Consider the following 16926-nt stretch of genomic DNA (forward strand, 5'->3'; position numbering starts at 1 on the left):
AAAGTGTGTTCAAGTTGCCTTTTTGAAGGATTGGTTTTCTTCCCTGTAATTCTCATCTGGAAAGCACTACCTGCGTTTGGTTCTCATGTATTTTTTCCCATTAACTATGTTAAAAGGTAATAATTTCCTGAAACAATGAAATGGTAATGTTTATAAAATGAACAATAGAACATACAAAAAGATGTAGCAGTGCTTGTCAGGATGATTAAATGTAATTTGGTATTTTTGATGCTACTGTGTACCTTATGACAGATAAAAACAGTAGGTTCACTTGCACTTGGCAAATGCTTTATCTGTAGTAGTGCAGTATCTTAAATGTACAGTAGGTTCATGAAAACTACACATTTCATACTGTGAACATGGTGCCTGACTTCACATTGCCACCAGTCATCTTAGGAGTTTCATCTCCCTAGATGTAAAGAATTAAGTCAAGAAGCAAGATAATTGAAAAGTCAGTATAAATTTAGACATTACAGATCAATCAGGAATATCCCAAAAAGTCTTGTTATGACCTTAGTTATTTGTTTAAGCATAAACAAGTAATCAGCTACATTTCCTGTCTAGAAATAGGATCATTGCCAATTAACTTAGGACTTAATCATCTCTCTAAGGTACTGAACTTTAGATGCATCATAGACTGTGTCTTAACATTATTATTAGTTATTGCAGTGACTCTAGTATAGTCTTGATTTATTATTATTGTATAACTATTACATTTACACTTATGATGCTATTAAAAAACAAAGCCTCCAATATTACATTAAAGTTAATGCCACATAAAGGACAGAGGTATTAAATAAAAGCAGAATGAAACAGACAATATAAGTTTACATTGGAAACCCACTGGTACAGCTTCTGTTCTTTGCTGGGAGGCATCAGCATAAGAGTTTATATGTTTAGGGGTATTAATTTTCCATTGCCAGCTGTAATTGCTCTTTATTTCTGGTCATGAGTTATTGGATTTGCCAGCCCTTTGGCATCTCAGGGAAGTTAAGTTATAGCACTGTAATGTAATCCCTACCTTCTGAAGATCCTTCTTGTTTGTCTCCTGTAACAAAACACGGACAATCTTGATTAGTTTTTTCTTCCTTTCTCTCATGATATCCCGGCAATTTCTTTTTTTGGATACCTCGCTGACCCAGTTTGCTTCTTCTGCTTCTCCTTCTGTTTTAATAACTACAAGCTGCATTTTTCCAAGGCTGAGAAGAATTTGTTCTGTGTTTGCCAGGAATAAACAGTCCAGCGGAACAAGTGTTCTCTCTGCTGTACAGAGGAGTGAAGAAAGGAAAAGTTGGATCAGTGCAGGCATTTAAAGCTGTTCCTGTGCTCAAAGAGAATGTTAACGTTAGTTGTTTGGCGGCATATGATAAATGTCTCTAGAACACTGAGTGTTTGGAAATAAACCTACACTATAAGTGATATGCAAGTGGAGCTCTCTCCTTGCGAGCTGGCAATAACACCACCAGCACGCATCTTTTGTAAATGGGCATTTTGTCTTTTTTATGACCCTAGAAAAGTCACTGCGAAAGTATTTCAATCTTTTATTTCAGAAATACTGTCACCTTGTCTATAAGTCAAATCTTTTTTTGGGTACTTTCATGCACTCTTTCCACTTGGTAGAACAGTGCGATCTAGTCTTCACCTTTGGCTTTACCACAGTTTTAGCTGGCACCTAGGCTTTGGCTTCTTTACCATTTTATGACTGAACTGGACAAATGGGGCTAGGAAAGTCAATGTACCTTTTGGCACTAATTATATTTACAGCAAGAGTGGCCTAACAGCAATTTTTTTTTTCCCATGAAAGAATCATTTCAGCTTTAAGAAAAGCTCATAGCTCCCCTGTGTATTACCTTGTGGTTTTGGGTTTGTTTGGGGTTTTTTTGTTTGTTTGTGATGTCCAAACTTAGGAAGTAAAACAATCTGGTATCTGCTTCAAATCTGGCAACCTAAACATAGGTGGATTTTGGTTTTGCAAGGCTTGTGTTGAGAAAGAAACAGGCTCACAGAGAACTCTTTGACAGTACTGAACCCACTCCTTTACAGTGTCTGAAGATCAGGAGCTTCCTTGTCTGAAACACTCACTGGTACATGTTTTGTGACTGACTTACTAATGATATATTCATATCCATGGTGGTGTTGCCACAAGCTAAACTAAAACTTCTGCATCTCTTCATCTACTTGTCCTAGGCTAGGATTACAGTTAAGATTTCCAACTCTACAGCATCTCTGACAGGTGCTATATACATTCAGTATGTTGCACACATCTTCCTTTAATTCTTGTCTAGACTGGTTGGGTATGATTTTACCTGCATCAAATAATAAGTCTTGTGCAGTAAAGTGGGTGTCTAGCCAGGGAAGTGAATTTGGCAGATTCTGCCAAATGTACCAGGTGAGCTATTGTTTATAAAAAGGCTGAAGGAATCCAAAATGAGACACTTTTGTTATTGAGTAGAAATAGCCATACTGGGAGTGTCCTTTCTGGAAGTGAGCCAGGAATAACTCTGTGGAATAAGGCCACATGAGGGCTCAATGTTTTCTGTTGTCTCCTGGGCTTTTTCCTTGTTAAAAAAAAAAGGTCAACACAAAACCTGCCTCCTACACAGAGAAGTGTTTCAGTTGCTCTTGGAGTTACTATTGAACATTGTTTCACAATACACCTTGATGTTATCCAAATTCATCTATTGAGCACATTTTCTAAAGAAGCCATGTTGTTATTTCTTTATAGGGGAAACAAATGAACAAACAAAACAACCCCACCCCCCCCCCCCCCCACCCCCCCCCAAAAAGAAAAGACAAATAATGAGGAATACTCTTTTTTCTTCTTTTTTCATTTTTCTTTTTCCCCAGATGGAGTTCTAGCTAACCTATATGAATGATTGGAGTAACGTTACCATAGGAAAAATAGGTCACTTCTTGCATACATGTCTGCCTTGGTTTGTGTGCATGAGCTTCTTAGAAGAAACATGTCTGGTAGGAGACTGAGGAGAACTCATGGTACTCATGTAGAACTCATTCCTTCAGTATTATATCTCATGCTCTGGTACTTTTCTTCTAGGTCCTTCATCCTTTCCTCACGGTTCTTTATTTCCCAAGGTAAAAACTAACCTAACTCTCAGATAACTGTGACTATTGTTAATGTCAAGGATAATATCAGCCCCTGTTCTGGCCCTTTGTGACTCAGCTGCTGCTTTGCCTCTGTGTGGCCTTAAAGCTAAACTGAGCAGGGAAGCAAGCAGCTTCTGCAGTGTGCTTGTCTGTGTTGGCTTGTCAGTGGCTTCCGATGTGCAGGGAGAAAATGATGATGTTATTGCTATTGCTGGGTAGTGCAGAGGTACTAATATCTCCACAGGCATTAAGGAATTGAGTTATGCCTGGGCATTTGCTGGCTATGTACTAGCTCACAGTCACGCAAAGAGGCTGTTCAGATATGGAATAGGGCACATCTACTCTGCCTCCCTTTTCTGTGATTTAAAGGACACTCCTAATCATGACTTTATTATGCCTGCCACGCACTGCTTATACTTCTGAAAGGGACTTGACTGAGAGTACTGACATTTCTTAATGATATTTTGATCATTTTCCTGTAGATTATAATGTTAGGAAATGTGCCATGAAGAGTAGAGGAAGGAATGGAGGATTTTACTTTCAGCCAGACTTAGATGAGTAAATTTTGCCTCAGACCTGAGTCCTTGGGTCTTCTTAAGCTGTGCTTAAGATATTAGGAGCCACACTTGAAATTTCTCCTGATTTTAAATATAGAGTTTTGATTAGATGCTTGAAGATTTAACTGTTTTTTCAATAGATTGTCTCCATGCTGCTTTTGTAGTCTTCAGCTCACCAAGTCCTCATATCCTCATGAGCAAAAGTAATATCACCATTGCTGTTGCTTAGGAGTGATTATTGTACCGAGTACAGCAACACACAGTTAGGAGATTAACCTCCCCCTGCTGAGGGAAGAAGGAGGCAGCCTATGATGGAAGGTCAGGCTGGTGGCAATTAATGGTCTTTTCATCATAGTCAAGTATGTTGTTCTATTTTGGTAGCTGGTGGCTTAAGCAAGAGAGATTAAACTCTGTGAGACAAAATATAAGGGAGAGAGAAGGAAAGGGGAGGAAAAATATACAATGTATGACACACTGCAATGATGTAGTAATTTTGGCAGTTCATGAATGACACAGCAAATCCCAGACACTATGAACAATGTTAATTTTGTGGGCTGTGATACAGACTCCTCGTGTTCAGCCTACCTAGATCAGAAGATCTATCATCAGTAATTGTCACAGACAGAAGCCTATGTTGTAAGAAACAATCTGACATCAATGGCAGGTGGGATTGGAGCTTGCAGCAGTTTTTGAGGGCTTGCTTTATCTATATTTTGCTCCATGATGTCTGGCACTGTGCATGGACCAGAATCTGGGTGTGTCTTCTCGGATTTACCACTTCCCCTACCCAGCAGGCTTTAATCCTGCTGCAAAGAGACTTTCCATCTGGAAGGGAGAGATTCCCATCGACAGAAATTACTTTGCAAATTGGAGGGCAACAGCTAAGAGGGTTCCTTATCAATAACACATACTGGATGTTAGCAAAACTATGAGCCTATCTGAAATAAATCAAGATAATCTTTTTCAAAACCTCCTTCAGCATCACCCTGAGACTGGGATTTTATTGTTAACTTCATAAAATAGTCTTTCGCTTTCATGATGTGATTTACAGGACAGACTACACAAGCTCACCAGGCTTTTGGTGGCAGCCTGCATGGCTGAGTTTTCTTTGCTTCCAGCCCTTAAGTAACCAGGCAAAATCCAATCAGGTATGTTGATCCATAATGCAGATCCACTTATAATTATGCTATAAGAGTATGAAATAGTTTACTTCACCTGGCAAATTTTTAAAAGAAGCTGTAACAACTTAAAGCTTGGCATTGGAAATCCAACTTCCAGATGCTTTTGTAGAGCTAACCAGCCCAGGCAATCTTAGCAAAGTCAGGTATACTTAGTGACATTTAATTCAGCCATTTTGTTGTTGATTTTTCCCTCCATAAGCAAATACTAAAGCTCCATGTTTCTTCCATGAGCATATGCTTGCAAAGCTCAATTCTGAGCTATAAACCACAAAAAGCTGCAGCAAATCCTAAGGAGCAGGTTAAAAATACAAAATGTAACTTCTGGAATTCCTAATGGATAACCTAAGCATATCACACCTGCAATTGCTATATCCCTAGTTAATGCACCTACTGCCATTTTCAAGTAGTAATTTAGCCCTTCTGCTTCAAAATTCTTCAGTCAAGCAGACCACACACTCATAAATTGAGGTTATCTGAAGCAAATATTGTTCCTTTTTTTCCTCTCTAAAATCTTTAAAGATTTTAGACCCATGTAAAACAGAGCTTAGCAGAATACATACTGTTATCGGTGACTAGAGCCAGGCAATCAATCTTAGAATCATCCCTGGAGTGCACTAGCATTTCCTTGCACATGGGTGCTTTCAGAAAGCAAGTAAATTACCTGTTTAGAGAGATTAAGTGAGTTGGTGTACTAACCTGCAAACTATAATTTAAGGAGTCAAAAGCCCTTCTCTCCTCACCCCCTTCCACAGAAATTAACAACTCCAGTGGCATAATGTTTTTCTGTGCTGCCGCTCTCTCTACAGTAAAATATACTTTATTACTATTTGGAGGCTTTATCCCTTTATGACAACCAGTATCAAGAGTAATATTACACCAATAACTTGGTTTGCTAAGTATTAATACAAGGGAAATTATGCTAAGAGCACTGTGTGAGTTTAATTGCAATTCACACTTTAATATTTTGATGCAGCTGTAAAAATATGAAATGAGAAACATTACAATTCTATTAGATACTAATAAATTGTGTTGTGGAGTAGCATATGAGCTGTACTTGCCATAATGAAGCACATTTTACTTCCCATCTCTCTGTTTTGATCTGCCATGTGTATGAATTTGTAGAAAGGTTCAGCAAAGGTGCTACAGAACAAGTATTGAATGAATGCAGGGCTATATATTTTTATTTCAAATAATCAGAAATAAAGTGGAAATCATGTAAATCATCTTGCTCGTGAAGTGTTTATGTCAAACACTTCATTTTCTTTATGTAAAATGTGGGGTTGTTTAGAATGAATCCCATTATGTTTAATTTTATTTTTTTTTTCTTTGCTGTGCTTAAGCTTTTCAGGTTTGGATGCATTTGTAGATATAAAAAAAACATTCTGAAGTTCCTCTCTTTTATTTTTCATTCCTAATAGAAATGACATTTTTTTAACTGCTATACTTATACCTGTTTCTATTAATAAGGGATGCACTATTGTAGCAATGCTTTCATGCACCGTATCTTGCTGGCCTGTGCAATTAGTCATGTTGCATTTCCCTGGGTAATCATTTGCTGAAGGCAAAATGAGTGTTTGGCCCTGGACTAGTAACTTCAGCAAATAGATAGATCGATAGATCAATTGATTGATTGATCTGAAACTGGCCTGCAAGAGCCCTCAGAAGGACAATGTAATCTACGGTACAAATAGCACAAAATTACATGTGATGTATTTGAGTTGTTGAAACCCTTGTGGTGTTTCCAGGTACTTCTCTTTTTTTTTTATCTTATTTTTTTTTGCACTGTGCACTGAATCAGTTGCTACAACACACTCTGGTTGTTGTGTTCAGCTCTTTGAGAATACAGCCCGGATCAAGGACTCTTATGCTAGATGCTGCAGGTAGCTACAAAAAGATATGGTCCCAATTAAGATAAAAGATATGGTCTTTCAATTAAGGCAAGTAAATGGCTGAAAAAGGTAGACTGCACTGGAAGATCCCCAAGTTTCATGCCTTGCATGTTCTCAAGTAACTTGTGTGTGTTCAAAACATAAATCCTGTGGGGTTTCCCATTATCAGCATCAACTGAAAGGAGACTGAGCTGAGTTTAGTCTTTAGACATCCAATGATACATGGAACTTCTTGGCTTCTGTTTCAGTAGCTGGGAAGCAGAAAAAGAAATGTCTTTCTCCATCCCCAGTACATTTTTCTGATGGAATAAGGGTGTTACTTGTGTCTGTTTTCCCCTTGTTCTAATTTTTGGAAATGCATGTAGAGGTTGGAGTGATCCAACTGCTGTGCCACTGATACAGAGGGAGCATAGCCTCCTGTAGTGACACTCTCCTTAATTTATTGCTAACAAAGACAATATCAGCCACAAAATATTTTAGCATCTGTGCCAAATGTGGTGTCATACCACTGATGACAATGCAAGACTTCATGAAGACCCATCTTACATCCTCAGGGACAGCAGCCCAGCACCACTCGAACAGATCTGCTGATCACCTACCTGTAGCTGTATTAAATAGTGGTTTGCTGTGATTTTTCCTTTTGAATATGTGTGAATCGTAGTGTGCAGGTAAGGGATGATGCAAGACTTCTGGTTAATTTGTTCTCCTTTATAAAGTAGAAATTCAGAGTGAAATCAAGGCTCCTAATAGCAACACTTCTTATCAGGCTTGATTATCAAAGGTCAAGGTAGTTCTTCACTGGCTTCAGTGGATAATTCAGGGCATAAGACCATCCTGCCCTTGTAACCTACCCTAGCATGTAACACTTTGCCTTTGCCTCTTCCATCCCTTCTGCCCATCCTGAGTTGGGTAATTTGTTGTATCTGGTTCTCTGCCTTCTGCCTGCACTTTCCACTGAGCACAGCCGACTGAACATTTCTCTCATTCCTGAATCTAAACCCATCCATGTGTCTTGAATGAGCAACTTACGCAGGGATCTTCTCAATTAAAATGTTCCCAGAATCATTAAACTAACTAATGGTGGAAACTTCAGTAGAAATAATGCTGTAATGAGACAAGCTTTCATCGTCTCGCTGAGGAAAACATATTTCACTTGATTCAGATAAATTATATGCCCCTACATATTATGATCAATATTTTAGCAAGATTTAGCATTTAACTGTGTCATTTTTGAGTAATGAATAATCATGTTGAGAGTATGAAAAATGGGTAATGACAGATATCACTGGACTGGTACGTTTTTGACTTCTCAAAATGATGTTTAAATTTTTATGAAAATGTTGTACGAAGGATTCAATGACTCAAACTTGTTCCTTTTAATGGGCATCTATCATTTAATACTGTGACTACTCCCAAAGAGCAGGTTAGCATAAGTAATTCTAAAATACATTCCAATAGTTTTGTGTTTTAACTGAGGAAAATGGAGCCCAGTTGTCAGGAAATGCATGCGATGAAACTGGATTTCAGAAATAGAAGGGCTGAGCCAACCACTAAAATTACTCTCATGTTGCATAATGACAGCAGTACTTAGTCATTCCTGGCCACTTCATGGCTTTGCTGTTACAGGAAATGAAAGGTGTAAAGCACTTTTATCAGAAATAATATATAAAATAAATAATTATTTTTAAATAACATACAGAAAACCACAGCAGTTCTCCTGAGCTAGACGTGGTCTAACTTGTTGGATTATTTGCCTCTGCTTATGGTGTCACATTTATTTTGTGTATAGCCTTCCCAATTGCTCATGCCCTGATTTTCTTTTATTAAGTGCTTATGCTTGAAACTACATTCTTAAAAATACAAACCAGGACCAAAGGAAATGTTTTGATTTTCCTCTAAAAATGCCAATGTGATTTCAAGCACCTACTTAAGAAAATCTTTGTTTTGTCCAAGGCCTGTTAAATGAACCATCAGTACATATGTGGAGGTCTTAGACCATTGCAGCTGTAATCCAAAAAGAAATCTCTGTATGCATAGGGTACTAATTTTTTCTCAGTCAAGGAACTGATTACTTGACTACATTCATCTGTGGTTGACTTTTTTAATTCCAACTACAGATCTGTCATGCAGGTTTTAGGTTGCAATTGGGTTGATAGATATTGTTCTATATTTCCAATATCCTGAGGCTGCAGTTGGCTGTTCTGATCTAGATTGACTTTTTCATGATGTCTAGCAGGTGCCTAAAACTGATCTGCAAGTATGATGGTGACTTAGGGACTTGCTCTCATAACTGGGTTTAGTGGTGCAGAATTGTACCTCTTCCCTGAAAAACGACAACAAAAAAAAAAACCCAAAACAGAAAAATAATGGTATTCATGAGTGTACCATGTTTCAGTTGCATTACAAAGATCCATCATTGGCCTCAATTGTTATTTTTTGGCCTTCCAGATTAAAACAGGTCAAGTCTTCTGTCAAGCAGCTCCTTGCAGAGGTTGGCACTGGTATCGGTAACAAGCACCATTTGGTTTTAGCCACCTATAACTTACAAAGAGGTTTCTATTCCTAACACAGTGGACAAAGGGCTTTTCAGGTGTCTCCTCAGAGTAGCTGTCTGTAAAGTTTCCTTTCAATATTCAGTTATTTTACAGTCCAGATAAATTTCTAATGTTTCTACCATTTTGTGGAAGAATAATCTCACGAAGATAATCTATAATCTTCTCATTATATTTACATAAATACTATTCTGCTTTTAAACTGCTTGCCAAGTGTGGCTTTTTCACTCAAAGTGAAATTCTCTCTTTGTCAATATCAGTGTTTTCCTTAGGGATGAAACTGCTAATAATCCATACTATTTAATAGGAGAATTCACATTAATACTATCACAAGGATGATGATTACTGACTTGTGTAGGACTAGTTTTCCATAATGACAGAAAGGCATTGTAAAATGCATTTTCATAAATTAGGTCATTTAAATCACTTCAATATGTAAGTCACAGTAGCAAATTTTTCACTTGGAAGCTTTTCATTATGTTGCTTGGATTGATTCTGATTTAAGAATGAATGTTCAGTTATTCACTTTTTCCTCAAAACTTCATTTTCAATACCTGTGGTTGCATCACAAAATGTTGCCATGTAATTTGGTCCACCTGCCTCCTCCAGCTGTGGAGGTGACTTCAAGAGGCACAGTCCCTGTAAACATTAGAAATACAAGTGAAGCAGGTAAATGACGAGGCAGCAGTTTTTCATTTGGGATAAGGGGAGAAAAAAGAAAGCGGGAGCAGAATCGCACCCCATGCCAAATGATGGGAGTCAATGGAAGTTATAGTACTTGCTTTAGGAAATAGCTTTTAAGAGCATAAGTCATTTAACCACTTTTAAAGACTTCACTCTGTGGTGCCTCAATGCTAGAGCTGTACAAACACATGGTAAAAGACAGTCCGTGCCCCAGTGAGCTTAATAGCCCTCTCTGTTTCCCCCCGGCGATGCCATTATGTTCCAACCCTCTTCTCTTGTGTAGGATGAAGGCCTCTGCCTCCTCCTCCTGATTATTTTAACAGACCTCCGGTTAGCACACAGAGTGAACCCTCTAGACTTTGCCGTCAGCACTACAATCCTTTCAAAGCTCACCTGGCAGGTTTCCCAGAAAAGCAAGACACGGTCGTTTAAGCTGGTTGCCAGGAAAAAGGCTGAATAATGCTCATTCTAGCTATTTGTTTGGGATACTGGTTCTCACTTTATGAAATAAATATGCCAGACATTCATTTCTTGAATGAAAAGAAATTGCTGCACCGTTCTCAGCAGAACCCTTCCAAGACCTCTCAAAGGCCTTTGATGGACCATCTCAGACACTGTAATCCTAATGCTGTTTCTGTATGGAGTATCAGTTTCACTAGATCTTCCAGGGCTCAGATGGAGTTCATTGTCTTGTAGGTGGGCCTGAATATCTTCTCCTCAAGTTGGAATCTGGCTTTTGTTTCTTGTTAAAAAACAAAAAGCTGGGGTGGGTGTGGGTGTGTGAACACCCAGACCACTAGCATTCATGCAGTGCTCTGTGCTTGCAAAGAATGGACATGTGGGCTGGTACTCTAAAGGTATAATCTATATCACAGTGTATGTTATATCATAGCAAACCAGGATGTAGTAAATGTATGGGATCCATGCAATGATGGCTGAAATATTTGGAAGACTGTCTGTGCCTACCCACAGAATGCAGGCATCTCCATTTTTTTCACAGTGTGGCCAGGAAGACATCTGCTAACTCAAGACTATTGGCCTCCCTATGCACCAGTAGCCTCTTAATTGTGTACATGGAATGTTTCTTGTATATGGATGCTATTTGTGCATTTTAATGCTTCATATTTACCATGAAGTTTCTTTGGTATTGGACATTTAGACAAATACTCACCTGTTTCTGGGATTATGCTGCTTTATTGTTGTTAATCCTGAATGGCTATAAGATCTGCTCTCATGTATTTGTTATAGATATCATACTCTAATATTAGTAGAAGACGGGAAAGACTATCTTCTAACATAGGGGTGGACCAGACAGTTGAGGTTGAAGGGAATGAATATAACCGAGTTATTTTATCAGAATAACAGAAGAAAGGAAGGTATGAGAAAAGGGAAAACAGATCAGCTTTTCTTGTCTGATATTCCACCTCTGTGTTAATGCTATCTGCCATGTATTATTCTTTTTGTTTCCTTCATAAAAAGGATGCTTTGCCTAGTCTTATGTTTCTGCAAAATGCATTAGAGAAAATCATCATAAAAATCACTGAAGACAAGACAGTACTTCAGCAGCTTATATATAGGCATCACTGCTGTAAAGTGCTTCTGTCTTTTGAATGCAACATGGTAGAAAGAAGGAAGCTTGATGTGAAAGGCCTTTTTGCCATGCTTTTGCACTTCAATTTTCTCATTGTATTTGTGTTTCAAAGTTGGTACAGTAGTTTTGGCTTATGCTATGCATTAGCTTTGGTTCCACTCATGAGGAGCATATGGTCACGCAATTGGTTAAAAAGCTACTATGGGGATTGCTTCTGCATTGCCAGGCAAGGAGAGGGTAAGAGCCATGCTAAGGCTGTAAGCAATCGCTTTGGTTAAAGGAAGGGATTGCAACAGATGGTCTCTTTAGCTGCTCAGTTTGGCCCATCATTTACAATGAGTTGGTAAACATGTAATAAAATTGTGTTCCTTAAATTTTCAAAGAAGATAGCCAGCTGCTTTGAAACATACGAACCAAAATATTAGGCATAAACATACAAACAAGAAGAAAAAAAAATGAAAGGAAACTAAAAAGGGAAGCAGGTGGAAGAGAAGGATCAAATTGTGATGATCTGAATGAAATCTCTGATTATCCCCTCACCCCCTGCCCACCATGGAGCCTTTGTACTTTTGATCACTGGTGCTCTCCAAATTCCTAGTTGTGTGACCCCCCTCTTTTGCTCTCTGCGATTGATTCATATCTGCTTTCCAGTAGATCTTTTTGGTTACTTGTTTCTGAAGAGTGACTTTCTCATAGCTTTTGAATATAGTTTTTGGAAGTTTAGACTATTCTGACAGTGTTTTAAGAGTTGCCTGGCTAATGTGCAGAGTGACAGAAGCTCATTATTATTGCTTTTTTCCCCTTTAATTATTTTGTGAAGCTGTGCCTTGGTCAGGTAGGGTCACACAGTGCCGCAGTCTATGCACTGCAATACTTCTAATGGATTGCTGGGTTGTGTGTGCATCTCTTGAAAGCATTAGTTTGCAACATGTATTAGGGAGGACTTTCTCATCACCTGAAAGGCATTCCTGGAGCTTTTGCTGACATGTGGACAACATATGGAGAGGTACCAAAAGAGGGAGCTGAAATCCCCTACGACCAATCCACATCTGACTATTGTGGGACCTTGTAACATACCCTGTGCATCTTATATGAGCAAAACATGCTGAAACTTGGTGTACCCTCACAGCTAGCTGTGGACATATCTTAACAAAAGATATGTAAGGACTTGCCATTATGAACTCTAATGTAATTATAATATCCAAACATCATGTTTCCTAAAGGAGTCTTAAAAAATTTACTGAAGGAAGAATTATTCAGCAGGATGTGAAAACATTCCCCCTTCCCACAGGAAGAAAAATTATCAATACATTGCAGAAGTGATTATTGTATTAAATTATTCCTGCTTTGTAAAATAGGAGTAACAGCACTAATAAGAGAATAGCTCTGCACAGTTGAATAAATCACTCAGGCAGCACGAAGATGATAATTGCAATTAAGATGGCAGGAAAATAAAGATTAACTATACCTATGCACTTGAAACTGAGTAACAATATAGTTTCAGTAACTAAAATTCTTATGTAGTTCCAAACAGGAAATTTAGCCATAGCAGCAGCACATGATGGGTTCCTGCTTTATATATGCACATATCAATGTTGATATAGCAGCTTTAGGATACATAAGATTTATGCACTCATGCCAATGGCCTGTTCTCACGGAATTGGGCTAAATATTCTTGTGCTGCTTTCAAGCAGATGCTAATGTTAACTCAATTTTCAATGTATTAATGTAATCTGTGTGCTTTATCTAAGGTGTTACAAGTTTGTTCTCTATACATGTTTAGTGCAGTGTGAATGAGACATAGAAAGAAAAATCAATCATTGCTTCACAGAGAAATATGAACTCTGTTAGCTTCATTTTTCACACTGTGAAAATGACTTGACCTTCCTTTCCTCAGAAATCCAAATATCTCCAATCTGTATTCAACAGCATAGCTGGGCACAAATTTTCCATTAATGTTCTCTGGATAGAAAACTGTGATTTCATTCTTGTTGTTTTGTGGAAAAATAGGGTTTTCTTTGGATCAAATTGAGTATTCTCAGCAGAAAAGGTTTCTGTGCTGTCTCACAAGGGCTGCAGTTCAGTTACCTTCTGCCTCTGCAGTTGTGGACCACTGGTCTCAGTCTCTCTTGCCTGACCCTCCATGGTCACAGCTCTGCCACTCCTCCTTCAGGAACAGGGACAACAGGGCAGCTGGTGGAAGCTTCAGCCTGGCTGCTGAGCCCTGCCTTTACAGCAGGGCACTGAACAGCTCCTCATTACTACTTCTCCATATCTTCCTCACTGCCTTTTTATTTCCTGTTGCATAAAGAGCACATGTGCACAAAGCCTTTGTGTAAGAAGGGTAGCATGGGATGCATGTAGAGAAAGAATGAGGCTGGCATGCCCTTTCTCAACTTCAGCCTCTGTACCCTGCTGTTTGTTGTGGACTGGGAGGAGCAGGTGGAATGTCCAACCATTCTGGTGCAACCTCAGCATTTCCCTTGGTTGTACAGTGCTTCCAACCTTGTTCTGCTATCCACACCTGCTCTGTCTTGGCCACACCAGCTGCAGCTGCCACCCATGGGGGGCAGGCATTTGTCGCTTCACCAGAAGGGTGCTCTGGCAGGCTTCCTCCTCCTCTAACCCTAAATGCAGGCAGCGACAAATGCCACCCACCAGAAGCATCTTGCCAGAAAGCTGGCTCTGGCCTTGCAGTGCTGGGTGAGTGGGGGAAGTGCTGGCTTGCGCAGGTCAGTGGTGGGTGAAATGGCAACAGGACTTGTAGCTTGCAGCCCCATTGACAAAACAGGAACCTATTCGATGCGGAGCCAGCATCCCCCTTTGTAGAAGACTGTGGGGCCAGGCTATGGTGAAGAGGGCCAGGAGACCTGGCTGATCTTACTGTCCTTGTCCTGAGCTGTTGCAGGTGCTAAGAACAGTTATATCTTCCACTGTAATTGTAAAAGAGGTCATGCTAAGGGCAGTTGAACTTTCTGTTCCTGGCAGTTTAGGTAAATGAACCTTTTGCTATTTGAAGCTGGGACATCATGCTTGCACTTGCCCCTAAGCTGGCAGTTTGCAGAGGCTGTTTGTCCCTTACTGCCAGCTATGAGACACGCACTGCAGGAGCACCCTGATATGCTTCCTGCAGGCCTTTGCTCATGCAGCCCACGGCTGTGGCAAGCAGGCTGTGAGCTCAGCCAGCTCTTGCTCTGGTTGCTATGCATTGAGGTCATGTGGGGCAAAGTGTGGCCACCGCAGTGGAGTGTTTTTTGTGGTTAGGGAGAGAGGTGGTGAAAGCACCCTCCCATCAGTCCCCTCAGCAGCAAATGTGTCCGTTACTGGGCTCCAGTGGATCCTGGGCTGGGTATCTGCAGAGGTGACAAACGCATCTTTGAGTGGTTTGAAAACTGCAAAAGCTTTCTTGTGCAGCTGAGAATGTGAGGTGTTTGAGGAGCTTCAGGCCCAAACATGACTTCTGAGGAGAGGAATGGTCTCTACTATTGCGCTTGATGGGAACAGCAGGTTTGCTGGTGAACACAGGAAGTCCTGTCCCTTATCAATGACCTCATTCCTCTTTACAACTACCTGAAAGGTGGTTGTAGCCAGGAAGGGGTTGGTCTCTTCTCCCAGGCAACCAGCACCAGAACAAGGGGACACAGTCTCAAGCTGCACCAGGGGAAGTTTAGGCTCGAGGTGAGGAGAAAGTTCTTCACCGAGCGAGTCGTTCATCATTGGAATGGGCTGCCCAGGAAGGTGGTGGAGTCACCATCCCTGGAGGTGTTCAAGAGGAGATTGGATGTGGCACTTGGTGCCATGGTCTAGTCACGAGGTCTGTGGAGACAGGTTGAACTCGATGATCCTCGAGGTCTCTTCCAACCTTAATGATACTGTGATCTTTGCTTGAATAGGCTCCAAATGCCTTTTGGGGAATGATTTTGTGCAGCTCTTGCTAGTTTCTGAAGACTTGATAAAAGACTTACTTTAAAAAAGTGAAGGCATTGTGGGAAGTTGTTTTGGCTTCTGCTGGGTAAGAATAACTGGAGCTGCAGACCCTTTTGGTGGAGGGAGGCCAGCTGGCAGCCACCAGATCCCTTTCTGAAAGCAGGAGGGGAGCAGAACTGCTACCTCCTGCAAGTCCCAGTGCAGAATACTTCTAGTAAGTCATTAAGCTGAGTTTCATGTTTTAAGATCAAGATACCCAAAACAGGTGAGTTATGGAATGCGATTAGGTAACAAAGGAGGCTTTTAGTTTTATTAATAGCAATATTTAAAGCCAAACCCCAAACCCTTCTGTTTCTGAAAACAAGACCATACCTCTTGTGTTGGAGCAAAGCATTGGCAACAAATCAGGATGTTGAATGGGACTTTTAAAACCAACAGGATCACAAAAATAAAAAATAGGAGAGAGGGGCCTGACTCATGGTATTTTAAAGCTCAAGCCCCAGAGCAGAAACAGAGATTGCTAGAGAGGAAATGCTGCATGCACCTGCCTGCCTGCAGCAGGGAGAGCAGCAGTGCTTTGGGTTTCCTGGGTGCGAGTGCAGGCTGTCAGGCACACAGCCTCGCCTGAGGTCCCTCCCTTTTGGGGGCCCATAAGACACCATGCAAATACAAATCTTGTGGTGAAACCCAAGCTCAGATGAAGTCTGTCATGTTTGACTTCCACTGATAACAGTTTCACAGCTTTTCCTGTGTGATAGTTTTAACCCAATAGCACTTATTAAAGAATTGTGCCCTCCTTAGGAGGGCAAGAATTGTGGATTTCATTAGCTGCTCTGCCACCGATCTAACCTGTAAGCTTGGATTTGTCTCTTACTTCTCAGGAAGTCCATGACCATGCTTCTTTTATAGGGTTCACTGCAGCCTGATCCCTATGGTGGCAGAGCTGGCCATTTTGCCTGGCTGCATGAGCCTCCTGGGGCTGTGGCATAAGTGTAGAGGTTGGGGTTGTTTTGAACTTTGCCAATGCCACGTCCCCAAGACTTGCTGATTGGAGAGAAATTCTCAGTGTATCTGGTCCTATGGAAAACAGGGGTAAAAATGAACTTAGCTGTGTTCTTGCAGTACCAACATACCTACTTGTTCACTCGGTATGTGTATTTGGAATGTTTATAAGGGGGATCTGGAAAATCTTAAGGTACTAGCTACTGCTCAGAAGGCAGTTGGATGCAAAAGCATGCAGGTGGGGTGCACAAACCTGCGTAGAAAATAATTTGATTTAGGGTACGGAGCACACAATGGACCCCTTTCCCCTTATGTCATGTGGGAAGAAGTCTGGAACTCGTGCCCGGCTCTCCCTGAGGTCAGTGGGGAGCAGTGGGGTGATCTCTGTAACAGTGCCTGAGGATGCCTGAAGCTGCAGGTGAGCTGTGCCGCTTGCCA

Source organism: Dryobates pubescens, chromosome 18, assembly GCF_014839835.1.
Source record: "Dryobates pubescens isolate bDryPub1 chromosome 18, bDryPub1.pri, whole genome shotgun sequence".
Classification (NCBI taxonomy): Eukaryota; Metazoa; Chordata; class Aves; order Piciformes; family Picidae; genus Dryobates; species Dryobates pubescens.